We start from the raw sequence: 15,437 nt of genomic DNA, 5'->3' as shown, positions 1-15,437 counted from the left end.
TCTAAATTTTCTTAAAAATTGTAGAGATAACAATCTCATTCCTAAATTTGCCATATGCAAACATCCTCTCTAGTTTGGCAGAAATCTATCAAGCTTCAGAAAATTAAGTGAAACCCTGGTTAGAAATCAAATCAAATGGGTTAGGTCAAAATTAGTTAAAACTTCTCAGAAACTTTTTTTCTCTCATCTATACCTTTCCTCAGATCTATGGCATTCTTTGGATGTTGTTACATTTATAAAATTGGATAAATGGCCAATTAAAGACACTAGACATAAATTAAAGAAGCTAAACAATTTACGTAATGGTTGTGAAGAGCATAACTAGTGCTCTTATAAACACCACGCGTTCAAGGATCCGAAATCTTGATGGCCACACCATAATTCAAGCTCAACAAATGCAGCAGAATCCACTTAATGACATCCTACCAAACTCCTCATCCACTAACAGTGTTCCTCTTCTCACCATTTCTGAATTAAATGAAGATATGGTGGCAAATGAAAGTGACACCTTCACCATAACAGCTCAAAAAAAGCAGCAAAATCCTCTTATTCCATATACTGACAACCCAGGTATAAAGGTTAAGAAAATACAAAGGTATAAATCAACTGATGAGAATAGTGTAGATATGAGCAATAATGTAGATAAAACCATCAGGCCATCTACCAGTTTAAATTCAGACAAAGCCCAGGTCATTAACTTATCAGACATTAGTCTTGATTATGCAACTGAATCCATTTTGAAAAAAGGTCTAAATTTTGCCATAACCCCGAATAAAATTCCTATAGAGGAAGTCATCAGTAATATTGAAGTAGCTATTAAAAACCTAAATATAGCAAAAAGTGAAGAAATCGGACAAGATATTTCAAAAATTCTGAGAACCTCTAAACCGCCTACATCTAACATTTCCAGAGAAGAAAAAAGAGCTCTAAACAACCTCAGAAAAAATAAAAGCATAGTCATCCTAAAAGCTGATAAGGGCAATGCTACTGTAATCATGAATAGAATAGAGTATGACAATAAAATGGAAGAACATTTAAATAATAGTGGATGCTATAAAATTATCAATAAAGATTCCAGTGAGAAAATCATGCGTGAAGTAACTAAGAAAATCAAAGAATCATCGCTGGATGATGTCACAAAAAAAGAAAATCATTCCTAATAGTTCCATTATTCCTAGAATTTATGGAGCTCCTAAAGTCCATAAACCTAACATTCCTCTCAGACCTATAGTTAATACCATAGGTTCTCCTACTTACCTTTTGGCAAAACACTTAGCCAAAAAACTGAGACCCCTGTCTCGCAATACCCCTTCTTATATAAAAGACTCCTATTCATTTGTTCAATGGATTAATAACATAGAAATGAAAGATGAAGACCTTATGGTTAGCTTTGATATTGTATCCCTTTATACCATGATTCCTATTGATGAAGCCATTGAGATCATGAGAAACATCATTGATAAAGAAACTGCGGATCTTCTAGAACTATGCTTGAAATGCTCTTACTTCAGCTTCAAAGGTAAAATTTATGAACAAACTCATGGTGTGGCTATGGGCTCTCCTCTATCCCCCATAATTGCCAACATCTCTGTGGAGCACTTTGAACAAAAAGCTCTTAGGTCATTTCCTTACACCCCTGAAGAATGGAAAAGGTTTGTTGACGACATATTTGCCAAGTGGAGTCATGGAAAAGAAAAACTTCACCTATTCCTCAATGACTTAAATAGCCTCTCTGACCATATAAAATTCACTATTGAAATTGAAAACAACAACCAACTTCCCTTTCTCGATATCCTTCTAACTAAAAGAGATGGGTCTCTTGGTTTCCAAGTCTACAGAAAGAAAGCCCATATAGAAAGATATCTTCATGCAAATTCCCATCACCACCCTAAACAGAAGATTGGCATCATTAGGACCTTAAGTACTAGGGCTGCCAGAATATCTGATGCAGACCATCTAAATGATGAGCTTAACCATCTTCACAAGGTGTTTGAACTAAATGGCTACAATAGAAATAACATCAAGAAAGCTATGCACCTATCCCTAAACAAGATTAACAAAGATATTAAAAATCAAAATTTATCCACTCCTCAAGTCTCCCTTCCATACATAAAAGGCACAACCGATAAAATCTCTAAAATTCTTAATAAACATAACATTAATGTAGCATTCACACCTGCTAATACTATCAGACAATTATTCAACTCTGTCAAGGATCCCATAAACCCTAAACATCAAAAAGGTGTTTATGTGATTCCTTGCTCATGCGGTAAAGAATACATAGGCGAAACGGGTAGGTCTCTTAGTATTAGAATTAAAGAACACATTGCTGACATAAGAAGAGAAAGGACCTCTAAATCAGCGCTGAACACGTTCACTCTTCCTCTCATTACATCTGCATTGAAGACGTCAAACTGGTTAGAAAAGAAGACCACTATCTCAAAAGGGAAATCAAGGAAGCCATTGAAATAGAGAAAAGGAAGAATAACCTAAATCGGGATGATGGATTAAAACTAAGCAACACTTGGAAACCGTTAATTGAAACCTTAAAAGCCAATAATTAACTATATTCCCTTAAAAAACTTTAAAAATGTAAAAATAAACAAATAATAAAATCATCAATTATGTAATATCCTCCTTAAACAATACATTTAATTAACAATAATAAACATAATTTAGTAATAGATTTCTTCACACATAATCATTTGATATCATAAAAAAAAATATATATATATATACTAATAGAATGCATATAGGTGTAATTACTCAATTCTTCATAATAATAATAATAATAATAATAAACTCTAGAAATTATAGATAAATAACTCACTAAAACAAAAAAATAAATAAAAATAAATAAATAAATAAATAAATAAAATAAAAAAAAATAAAAAATAAATAAATAAATTAAACAATTAAAACAAATTAATCAAATACATAAATAATTAAACAAAGAAATAAGTACATTAAATTAAATTAATAAATATATATATATATATAGAGATAATTATAATTATAATTATAATTATAAATAATAAATTTGTTAACTAATCTATTCGTTTAATTAACTATCAAAAATTAATTAATTAGTAAAACATAGTAATTACTCAATAAAAACAAAAAAAATAAAATATTTTTTCATAAATTTATTAAACCTAATAATTAATTCAAGAAATAGAAAAATAAGTAATTAATCTCTCCCTGTAAACTTATTAATTAATGAATTAATTAATCAAATTAATAAATTAATAATGTAAATAAATGAATAAACATATTAATAATGAATACATAATTAAATTAATTAATTTGATTAATCAAACAAACTAATTTATTATTTAAACAAATTAATGAATCAATTGAACCAATTATTTAAAATAGAATTAATAAACATAGTAATTAATTCTATAGATAATAAAATTATTCGATTAAGTTATCCCCTTGAATAAATTAATTAATTAATTAAAAATAATAATAATTATATAATAATAATAATAATAAATAATTTAATTAATTAATTAATTAAATAAAAAGATAAGGGCCGACCTATTTTCTTATTTCTTTTGTTCAATAACTTATATATATAACCTAATTTTAGCTCTTGGATACATCATTATGATTTTAAGAATATCTATTGACGCATTCTCCCCTGATGATGGACTCACTTGGTAGTCCGAAACGTTGGGTTCATAAAACTCTACAACAGGTCATTCCTCCTCCACCTAAAACTATCCTCACCTGTATGGATTCATTATTTAAAAACATCAAATCCTACCATGGAAGGGATATGATGGACAGCGCATCAGAATTCAAGAAATTAAGATTATCCAGAGCTAAACTCATTTCCAATCTAAATTTTCTTAAAAATTGTAGAGATAACAATCTCATTCCTAAATTTGCTATATGCAAACATCCTCTCCAGTTTGGCAGAAATCTATCAAGCTTCAGAAAATTAAGTGAAACCCTGGTTAGAAATCAAATCAAATGGGTTAGGTCAAAATTACTTAAAACTTCTCATAAACTTTTTTTCTCTCATCTATACCTTTCCTCAGATCTATGGCATTCTTTGGATGTTGTTACATTTATAAAATCGGATAAATGGCCAATTAAAGACACCAGACAGAAATTAAAGAAGCTAAACAATTTACGTAATGGTTGTTAAGAGCATAACCAGTGCTCTTATAAACACCACGCGTTCAAGGATGTGAAATCTTGATGGCCACACCATAATTAAAGCTCAACAAATGAAGCAGAATCCACTTAATGACATCCTACCAAACTCCTCATCCACTAACAACGTTCCTCTTCTCACCATTTCTGAATTAAATGAAGATATGGTGGCAAATGAAAGTGAAACCTTCACCATAACAGCTCAAAAAAAAGTAGCAAAATCCTCTTATTCCATATACTCACAACCCAGCAATAAAGGTTAAGAAAATACAAAGGTATAAATCAACTGATGAGAATAGTGTAGATATGAGCAATAATGTAGATAAAACCATCAGGCCATCTACCAGTTTAAATTCAGACAAAGCCCAGGTCATTAACTTATCAGACATTAGTCTTGATTATGCAACTGAATCTATTTTGAAAAAAGGTCTAAATTTTGCCATAACCCCGAATAAAATTCCTATAGAGGAAGTCATCAGTAATATTGAAGTAGCTATTAAAAACCTAAATATAGCAAAAAGTGAAGAAATCAGACAAGATATTGCAAAAATTCTGAGAACCTCTAAACGCCTACATCTAACATTTCCAGAGAAGAAAAAAGAGCTCTGAACAACCTCAGAAAAAATAAAAGCATAGTCATCCTAAAAGTTGATAAGGGCAATGCTACTATAATCATGAATAGAATAGAGTATGACAATAAAATGGAAGAACATTTAAATAATAGTGGATGCTATAAAATTATCAATAAAGATCCCAGTGAGAAAATCATGCGTGAAGTAACTAAGAAAATCAAAGAATCATCGCTGGATGATGTCACAAAAAAGAAAATCATTCCTAATAGTTCCATTATTCCTAGAATTTATGGAGCTCCTAAAGTCCATAAACCTAACATTCCTCTAAGACCTATAAATAATACCATAGGTTCCCCTACTTACCTTTTGGCAAAACACTTAGCCAAAAAACTCAGACCCTTGTCTCGCAATACCCCTTCTTATATTAAAGACTCCTATTCATTTGTTTAATGGATTAATAACATAGAAATGAAAGATGAAGACCTTATGGTTAGCTTTGATATTGTATCCCTTTATACCATGATTCCTATTGATGAAGCCATTGAGATCATGAGAAACATCACTGATAAAGAAACTGTGGATCTTCTAGAACTATGCTTGAAATCCTCTTACTTGAGCTTCAAAGGTAAAATTTATGAACAAACTCATGGTGTGGCTATGGGCTCTCCTCTATCCCCCATAATTGCCAACATCTTTATGGAGCACTTTGAACAAAAAGCTCTTAGGTCATTTCCTTACACCCCTGAAGAATGGAAAAGGTTTGTTGACGACATATTTGCCAAGTGGAGTCATGGAAAAGAAAAACTTGACCTATTCCTCAATCACTTAAATAGCCTCTCTGACCATATAAAATTCACTATTGAAATTGAAAACAACAACCCACTTCCCTTTCGCGATATCCTTCTAACTAAAAGAGATGGGTCTCTTGGTTTCCAACCCTACAGAAAGAAAACCCATACAGAAAGATATCTTCATGCAAATTTCCATCACCACCCTAAACAGAAGATTGGCATCATTAGGACATTAACTACTAGGGCGGCCAGAATATCTGATGCAGACCATCTAAATGATGAGCTTAACTATCTTCACAAGGTGTTTGAACTAAATGGCTACAACAGAAATACCATCAAGAAAGCTATGCACCTATCCCTAAACAAGATTAACAAAGATATTAAAAATCAAAATTTATCCACTCCTCAAGTCTCCCTTCCATACATAAAAGGCACAACTGATAAAATCTCTAAAATTCTTAATAAACATAACATTAATGTAGCACTCACACCTGCTAATACTATCAGACAATTATTCAACTCTGTCAAGGATCCCATAAACCCTAAACATCAAAAAGGTGTTTATGTGATTCCTTGCTCATGCGGTAAAGAATACATAAGCGAAACGGGTAGGTCTCTTAATATTAGAATTAAAGAACACACTGCTGACCTAAGAAGAGAAAGGACCTCTAAATCAGCCTTAGCTGAACACGTTCACTCTTCCTCTCATTACATCTGCATTGAAGACGTCAAACTGGTTAGAAAAGAAGACCACTATCTCAAAAGGAAAATCAAGGAAGCCATTGAAATAGAAAAGAGGAAGAATAACCTAAACCGGGATGATGGATTAAAACTAAGCAACACCTGGAAATCGTTAATTGAAACCTTAAAAGTCAATAATTAACTATATTCCCTTAAAAAACTTTAAAAAGGTAAAAATAAACAAATAATAAAATAATCAATTATGTAATATCCTCCTTAAACAATACATTTAATTAACAATCATAAACATAATTTAGTAATAGATTTCTTCACACATAATCATTTGATATCATAAAAAAAAAAAAAAAAAAAAAACTAATAAAATGCATATAGGTGTAATTACTCAATTCTTCTTTAAAAATAATAATAATAATAATAATAATAATAATAATAAATAAACTCTAGAAATTATAGATAAATAACTCACTAAAACCAAAAAAATAAAAAATAAATAAAATATAAAAAAATAAAAATAAAAATTAATTAATTAATTAATTAATTAAGCAATTAAAACAAATTAATCAAATATATATATATATATATATAATAATAATAATAATAATAATAATAATAATAAATAATAAATAATAAATTTGTTAACTAATCTATTCGTTTAATTAACTATCAAAAATTAATTAATTAGTAAAACATAGTAATTACTCAATAAAAAAATAAAATAAAACAAAAAATAAAAATTAATTTTTCATAAATTTATTAAACCTAATAATTAATTCAAGAAATAGAAAAATAAGTAATTAATCTATCCCTGTAAACTTATTAATTAATGAATTAATTAATCAAATTAATAAATTAATAATGTAAATAAATGAATAAACATATTAATAATGAATACATAATTAAATTAATTAATTTGATTAATCAAACAAATTAATTTATTATTTAAACAAATTAATGAATCAATTGAACCAATTATTTAAAATAGAATTAATAAACATAATAATTAATTCTATAGATAATAAAATTATTCGATTAAGTTATCCCCTTGAATAAATTAATTAATTAATTAAAAATAATAATAATTATATAATAATAATAATAATAATAAATAATTTAATAAATTAATTAAATAAAAAGATAAGAGTCGACCTATTTTCTTATTTCTTTTGTTCAATAACTTATATATATAACCTAATTTTAGCTCTTGGATACATCATTATGATTTTAAGAATATCTATTGACGCATTCTTATTTCTTTTGTTCAATAACTTATATATATAACCTAATTTTAGCTCTTGGATACATCATTATGATTTTAAGAATATCTATTGACGCATTCTCCCCTGATGATGGACTCACTTGGTAGTCCGAAACGTTGGGTTCATAAAACTCTACAACAGGTCATTCCTCCTCTACCTAATATTATACCTCTTAAGGATCCGAGCAATCTTGTCAGTGGTTCCCTGGACATAGGGAAGATGGACACATAGAAGGCGTTCTCTAGGTTCTTTTCTAATAACCGAATTTTTAGAGGCCTTAAGGAAAGCCTTCTGACCTAGGCGCCTACGATAGCCATTCTCGACGAAGACATTAAGGAGATGGGATTTTTCCTTATCGAAGCTCTTATTATTAGAAATCCTAAGGGCACGAGTAGCGAGGGTGTTAAGAACCCTCAATTTTTGAGTGGGGAAATGATGGGAATCGGCATGAAGATACTGCTCAGTATGCGTTTTCTTCTGGAACACTAAGTGGGAGAGGGAACCGTCATTATTCTTAGAAATCAGAACCTAGAGAACACCTACTAGGTGTCCATCTTCCATATGTCTAGGGAACCACTGACAAGATTGCTCGGATCGTTAAGAGATATAATATTCCCTCAACCTTTAGGCCCCTCAACACTATTCGTAAGTCCCTTCGATCGGTGAAAGATCCCATTGACCCTAAGGACATGAACGGTGTCTACTTGATCCCTTGTTCTTGTGGGACCCCCTATATCGGGGAAACTGGGCGCTCCATCCATCAAAGGTGAAATGAACATGCATCTGACCTAAGACATGGGAGAACCAAGTCTTCAGCTTTAGCAGAGCATGTGGAAAAGACCAAGCATCATGTTTGTATTGAGGAGGCCAAGGTTATTACCAAGGTTTCCCAATTCCATTACTGTAAATTCAGGGAAGTGATTGAAATTGAAGAAAGGCCTATCAATCTCAACAGAGATGATGGCTGGAAGATCAGTTGTTGTTGGATCCTTGCCCTTTCTTCTTAGTCTTGTCATTTTTACCCCTTTCTTCCCCTGTTCCTTCCCCTTATAGCTGTCTTTTCCTTCCTCCTAGGGTTCTCCTTGTTGGTAATTATTTTTTACTATTGTCCTGTTCTTGTCCTCCTTGTTAAAAAAATAAATAATAATAATAATAATAATAAAATAAAAGTTGACGCCCATGTTAATTTTTACTATTTCCTTTAAAATTTATGAATATTAATATTCCTATTTACTAAGTCCTACTTTTACCATATAAATAAATTTAAAATGAAAATAGAAATATATATTAATTTTAACCTATTCTCATAATTTTATTCCATTAAAATAAGTAAATGAATTAATAAATTAGTAAATAATTGAATAAATAAATATTTCTATTATATAAAGCAATTCCTTTGGCTAAAACTTAGGATTAATTAAAATAAAATTTGAAGCCTTTTTTAATTTTTACTTTTTCCTCATCAAAAATTTTATGAACATTAATATTCCTAGTTCTACCTTTACCATATAAATAAATTTAAAATGAAAATAGAAATATATATTAATTTTAACCTATTTTCATAATTTATTTCATTAAAATAAGTAAATGAATTAATAATTTGGTAAATAATCGAATAAATAAATATTTTTAATATATAAAACAATTCCATTGACTAAATAAATTGGAATTACGTAACTTACTATAATAATTAAAATAAAATAATTTAACATGCTATGATATAAAAAACCCTTTTTCCATTTATGAATAAGTTAAATTAATAATTTGTTAACTTGGAGAAAGATATTAATATGATAAATCACAAGTAGTTATTTATTCTATTATTTTTATTTATTTTCATCAATCTATTAGTTTTGGATAGTCGTTGTTGGTCAACCCAATCAACCTAGCTGTTTGGATGATTTGCTCTTCCTATATAATTGACAGATATGATCTAACTCCTAAACTTGTCCTCAGGATGAACCACACTACTTTCTCTATATGTGATTTACGCCGAAATTCTTATATATATATATATATATATAATATTATTTTTATATATATTAAATGAAATATATAAATAATATATTAGTATATATGACAATAATATATATATAGATATATATAAAATATTACAATTATATATTACAATTATTTCATTTAAATAATATATATATATAATATTATATATATAAATAATATACAATATATATATAGATATATATTATTTAAAATACTTTTGAATATATATAGAGATATATTATTTAAAATAATATATTATTCAAAAGTATTTTAAATGAAAAAATTGTAATATATTATTTATATATATATTACTTATATTATTATAATATTTATATATTTGTATATTTATATATATATATACATTATTTTAAATAAAAAATAATATATAATTGTAATATATAAATAATATATTATTATATATAAATATATTATTTAAATGAAAAAATTGTAATATATATAAATATATTATAATGAAAAAATTGTAATATATACCAATTTGATAAAAAAAAAAAACAAAAGCAAAATTAAAACTTACTACCATTCCAATTTTTAAACTTTTAAGGCCATCTTCGTTGACGTTTGCAGAAATGCTAAGTAGATCATACGACATACAATACCAGCAGAGGCAATAAGCACGTCTTTGGATGTGAGTTAAACGCACTTAATTTTCATTGGCTTCACAAAAATATTTAAATACATGGATAGCGTAAGATCCCGAAACAAAACAGGGAAAGGCGACCAATAAACCTTTGGATTTAAGGAAAACAGCATGGGAAATTTCAATACTTGGATGGTGACAACACGTCGGATGTTGGAGATTGCTTCACGAATCATCCGAGAGTTATTTCTCTCTTTCAAACAACGTAATATATACCTCCAAGCTCTGCATGCCACCTTCCAATCTGTGTGACGATTGTGCACTGACAGGGTACTCCCTACATCTCCCAATCGATTACACCGAATAGAAAGGATTTAAAGGTCTGAGTTGTCCATTCAGAATTGGAATTAAAGGCGGGCCGCTCCTAAATCCAGAATTCCAATCACAGTGGCTTGCACAGGGATCCTAATTCCCAAAAATATTGGGTTTCTCACTGCTCAGACATCTTGATTTGAGTTGCCAAAGCCCATTATAAGGCATATAGAAAAATCTGAAAGTGAATTGTATTTGGGATTATCGAGCTCCTTTGAAATCTACAGATGGAGAAAGGTAATCGTGATGAAGAAGAGGGACCCTGTGAGAAGGTTCCTCAATCCAAATGGTTCCGCTACAATTCCCCCCTCACCCAGGTGATTATGATGTCTCTGGTCTGCTTCTGCTGCCCGGGCATCTTCAACGCCCTCACCGGATTGGGGGGAAGCGGGCAGCAGAACGACCAGGCGTCCAACGATGCGAACACTGCCTTGTACGGGACGTTCGCAGTGTTCGGCGTTTTCGCCGGCGGAATCTACAACATCCTCGGCCCTCGCGGGACCATCTTTGCAGGCTGCTGCACTTATGCTCTCTACGCCGGTTCTTTTCTCTACTACAATCATTATCATGATGAAATGTTTCCTGTTATTGCAGGTGGAATTATGGGCGTCGGAGCTGGATTGCTCTGGGCCGGACAGGGATCAATCATGACCTCGTATCCCACGGGGGACAAGAAAGGAAGGTACATTTCTCTCTTCTGGGTTATATTCAATCTGGGAGGAGTCGTAGGCGGTTTCATTCCATTTATATTGAATTATCACAGCAAAGCCGCGTCTGTTAGCGACTGGACCTATATAGCCTTCATTTGTTTCATGGCCTTTGGGGCTTTTGTGAGTTTGGCCTTGGTTCCACCCAACAAAGTAATAAGGAGCGATGGCAGCAAGGTTACTCTGCGTAAATACTCCAGTGTGAGCACCGAGGCCATTGAGGTTATGAAGCTATTCTTCAACTGGAAGATGCTGCTGCTCTTCCCTGCTGCATGGGCCAGCAAGTTTTTTTACACTTACGAATTCAACAACGTTAATGGCAGGATCTTTACGGTGAGGACCAGAGGGTTCAACAATGTTTCCTTCTGGGGTGCTCAGATGTTAGGGTCTGTGATAATCGGGTACGTTCTAGATTTCAGCTTCCTGAGTAGGAAGAAAAGAGGGTTTCTGGGCGTGGCCATCGTTGCAGTACTGGGGACTGCAATTTGGGGAGGCGGTCTCGCCAATCAGCTGAGATATAGCAGAGATAAGCCCTTGCAGCAGCTCGATTTAACCGACTCCGGGGCTGCTTTTGCGGGGCCGTTCGCTTTATATTTCAGCTATGGATTACTGGACTCCATGTTCCAGACTCTGTGTTATTGGACGATCGGAGCTTTGGCAGATGATTCCCATACTCTGACCAGATACAGTGGACTCTTCAAAGCCGTGCAGAGTGCAGGAACAGCGGTGGGCTGGGATACGGACAGACAGAGTGTTTCTCTGCTGGAGGAGCTCATAATCAATTGGAGTCTTGTTACAATCAGCTACCCGTTCTTGATTATCCTCATTGCCTTGGCTATAGATGATCGTGAGACTGCTAGTTCCACTGAACCCAAAGCAGGCTACGAAGCTGAAGCGAAGCAAGTATCAAACTGAAGCGAAACAGTTCTGTACCTTGACTACATCTACAGAAGGCTATGCATTGATCAGTTTATAAGAAACAAGCGTTCCCTTGACTGGGAATCCATGGGAATCCATCTGGTGAAGCTTTGTCATGGTGTACTGTTGTGTTCGATGGGATTTTTGTCCACAGTGTGCTTTGTCGCATTTATTATGAAGTATATATGTCTGCTTTATTGGATTTAGTCTCCAAAAAAAATGTACTCACTTTGGTTTAGGTTAAAAAATGCTTTGGGATACAAAGCTAACATTTCATTACTTAAACATAGACTTTCTTCTTAGATCAAGTGGATGCAATCTAGATTTTGAATCTAGGTTTTACCAGTCTTCTGCCTTCTGCTCTAGTAGCAATTGAACAAGTTTTCTTTATTGGGATGTGCTGGCACAGATTTGTTGGCACAGATTTGTCGGAGATGGTGGAAACATGGTCATTCTGTGAACTTGTTTGGCATTTCAAACAGCTCTGTTATAATATGAGGAGACATAGTCATAAGAGAGTAAATAGAATCACGAGCTATGCATCCTTAAATAAATATATAATTATGGATAGTTAAAATCTTCATGGAAAAGTTCAAATCTATCGTCTTATAATCATTATTATAAGAGAATCAAATAACTCTAATAAATATATAGTACTGAGCATAACCTCTATAATACTGAGCATAAGCTCTTAGTATTATAGAGGAAAGCAGTTGACCTCTCAAAATTAATAAATCTCTGATTCAATGTTAATAACTATATCGTTTTCTTTTTATCGGATGGCATTTAATCAGTAAAGTCTCTTGAGCGTGCAAAGACTGGACAGAACAAATCCCTGCCACGCTGCAATCAGATACATACCTCTCAATATCATGTTCACATGACAGACAAACATATATTTTTAGTAGCAGTTTTAAGGTGTAATAATGCGCAGAGAAATGTTAAATTCTTCGCTTTTCAAATTTTTTTTTCCCCGACCTAATGGTCCAACTAGTTTGTACAGTTTATATATATATATATATATAGGTGTTATTTATCTTTTTCACAATTTTTTCCATTTTGACAGTAATTTCTTTTTTCAGTTTAAATGTTATTTTCAAGGTGGAAATGGATTTAATACCATAAAAAAATACTAGGACACTCAAAATTCTGAAGCTTGACAGCTTTTTTCAAGGTGGAAATGGATTCAATAACATAAAAAAATACTAGGACACCCAAAATTCTGAAGCTTGACAGGCTATAATACAGAGTTCCAAAAAAGTTTACTAGATTTTTACCAAAATCATATCAGGAATTTCACTATTTTACTAGCAAATATGTGGATTAAAGTACAATTACTAATGAATGGTAAGGATTTAATCTTAATAATATTTTAAAAGAATGTGATTAATATTCACAAATTAAAAATTGAAACTTATCTTCAAAATAGTTATATCCTTTTTCCAATTTAATTAAATAGCCTAATTAAAAAAATGTTATATGAACAAATCTCATATGAAATGACTTGTTATTTTTTGGACATGTAGTTTTGAAAAAAAATTGTATTGACACATGATATTGTAACAAATTCTCTTTAGAAATTAAAAATATCTATGGTAAAGTGAAGTGAATCATTGATAAAGTGGAGTGAATCTCCACATTAAAAATTCCATTGTATATTTTTAAATGTATATAATATTAATTGTTTTTACAATCATAAAATTATAGTTTAAATATTTTTATGTTTTTTTCAATTTAGCAATCTAAGAAATCTAAGAAGTATGAACCATAATAGATGGTTCGGATTCTTAAAAAGTTATGTGATTATTCCTAAAATTCTATTTGATAATAATATAAATCACAGATGTCTAAAATCAAAAGCTATTATTAAATTGTGTTTTGATATTTAAGATATTGCCTATCAATATTCATGAGCTATTTAATTTATATAAATATATCTAAATTTATAATAAAAAATATATAAATTGTTTATATTTTTAATAAAAAAATATGAATTATTTAGATTTCTATGTAAATATATTTAAATTTCTAATAATATATATATATAAGTTGTTTATATTTTTAATAAAAAAATATGATTTATTTAGATTTCTAACTTCTTGTTAGGACTATCATAGAATATTTTGCGAAAGGCCCGAATAAATATTGTTAATCGTTTTTTTAAGGTTTAGATATTGAGATTAGTGCAAAGGGAATATAACGAATTTATGTTATGGGAAGATTAAATTCATTATGGGAAGATTAATAATGATTTATATTAATTATATAACGATTTATAATAATAGTATTAATAATCTGTAATAATACTAATAATGTTTACGTGTATAATGAAGATAGATATCAATTTTGTATATGAGAATTTATATTAGTGTAAAAATATATTTTAAGGAAATTAGTTAAATATAATGAAGAAATAGTTGATATAAATTATCACATTACATATTTTTATAAACTAGTGCAATTATATAAAGTTAATTGATGGTAAATGTAGATAAACATTAATAAGAATCAAAACACTTAAAAGTAAAAGATAAAAAAAAAAATATAAAATTAAGTATACTGTTGTTATTATTATTTTTTTGCTAAAGCAAGAGTGTTTTCTTCTCATTCATTAACTAAAAAGTTACAAATATATGTTACAAATCACGACACTTAGGCCTACAGGAAGAGTCAGTCCCCACCAAGCTTCGAAAATCGGGCCAAGGGCCCACAAAACTCTGTAGCCACCTATGACTATAGGATCTGATTCTAAAGATCTGTCGAGGGGTTAAAACGGGATCTCAACTAACATACTTATTAACAAATTCAACAATACCATCTCAAGAGTTCAACGGGTCTACCCAGGGAGATAATTCTCGACCAACTTTAACTTCCGAAACCCATGAGAAGCGGGCGAGACATCACCAAGATTGTGATTAACTCGGAGGATAGCACCACCAACTAGCTCGATGAACCGTGGCCGTCGATATTCCCTAGAAGGATCCGATGGGAGAGGAGAATATCGGGCGGCAAAGAAGCATGCGGAAAACCCACCCTGTATAGGTGGTTTTTCTCTCACCTCCCACCGCCACGTGGTAATTGATGAGTGGCATCGGGGGCAAACCATGAAATAACACTTATGAGCTTGGGGATGCCCGAAAAACCCCTTAATCGCTAAAACTTTGTTTTCCTCGAAAAATAAAATCGTCTTTTCTTCGCTTCCTTCCGTCCGTCTGAAATGTCCACTCGTGTCGATTCTGAGGTCTTCTGCTTAATGAACCCTTGTCCTCCATCAACTTCATTCCCAAATTGCTGCTTCTCCTTCATGCTAAGATAATATTCATTGTCTGCATTTGCTAGACTATGACATTCCT

General features: G+C 31.0%; 1 pseudogene; it reads left to right on the top strand.

Annotated features, from left to right (window-relative positions):
• Positions 1-10,686: 10,686 nt before the first annotated feature.
• Positions 10,687-12,210, top strand: LOC149261095 (UNC93-like protein 1 pseudogene; annotated as a pseudogene).
• The last annotated feature ends 3,227 nt before the right edge of the window (positions 12,211-15,437 follow it).

This window comes from Pinus tabuliformis, chromosome 6 (genome assembly GCF_031772625.1).
Source record: "Pinus tabuliformis cultivar Carrire ecotype Pingquan chromosome 6, CPIR1, whole genome shotgun sequence".
NCBI classification, from domain to species: Eukaryota; Viridiplantae; Streptophyta; class Pinopsida; order Pinales; family Pinaceae; genus Pinus; species Pinus tabuliformis.
The sequence above is the reverse complement of the archived record's forward strand: the minus strand, read 5'-3'. Positions and strand labels throughout refer to the sequence as shown.